The sequence below is a fragment of the Sinocyclocheilus rhinocerous genome, unplaced genomic scaffold, assembly GCF_001515625.1.
Source record: "Sinocyclocheilus rhinocerous isolate Xijiao unplaced genomic scaffold, SAMN03320098_v1.1 scaffold1513, whole genome shotgun sequence".
In the NCBI taxonomy this organism is placed as follows: domain Eukaryota; kingdom Metazoa; phylum Chordata; class Actinopteri; order Cypriniformes; family Cyprinidae; genus Sinocyclocheilus; species Sinocyclocheilus rhinocerous.
The window spans coordinates 192,006-192,635 of NW_015623675.1; positions in this window are offsets into that span (position 1 = coordinate 192,006).

A 630-nucleotide genomic window follows, 5' to 3' on the forward strand; every position below is an offset into this window, starting at 1 on the left:
CAGTAGTGTAATGAAAATGGATGTTTCATAAAGCTTATTGGTGTATTTTATTATTTCTGCATTTTTCATTTGTGTTGTATACTAAGACATTGACCTGCCAAATAATTTCTGAATCCCAATAAGAGGTTTTTTTACAGTGTTCTGAATTGATCTCACTAGTGTTGTTCACTGGGCAGGGAAGTTGTCTGTGTATTTGTACTGTAGGTTTTGTCATCTGAGGCCAAAGTTTGATATTAGTAGAAGTAAGGGTTTTTGACTGGAGTATTTGATTTTGACATGGAAGTTTGTACAAGTTTGTTTGTCACGAGAATGTGTTTATAGTTGTGACAAAGTGGTGAATTGTTTCATGAATTGTGTGTTAGTAATCGAGAAAAACTAAGACAGCATTTAGGAAAATTTAAACAATTGGAAAATCTTTGGGATAAGCAATGTACACTGATTATATAAAACTATACTGTCAGTACATCATAGTTAAATGAAATTGTTATATACATTTATGTCTGTTCAAAAGTGTGGAAATTAATTTTTTCAAAATAAACTTCAAATAGGCCGATTCCTTATCCTGTGGCTCTCTCTAGTGGACAGCATTAATATCACAGCTTTTAGCCTCAGGTTATGTTATCACATAGG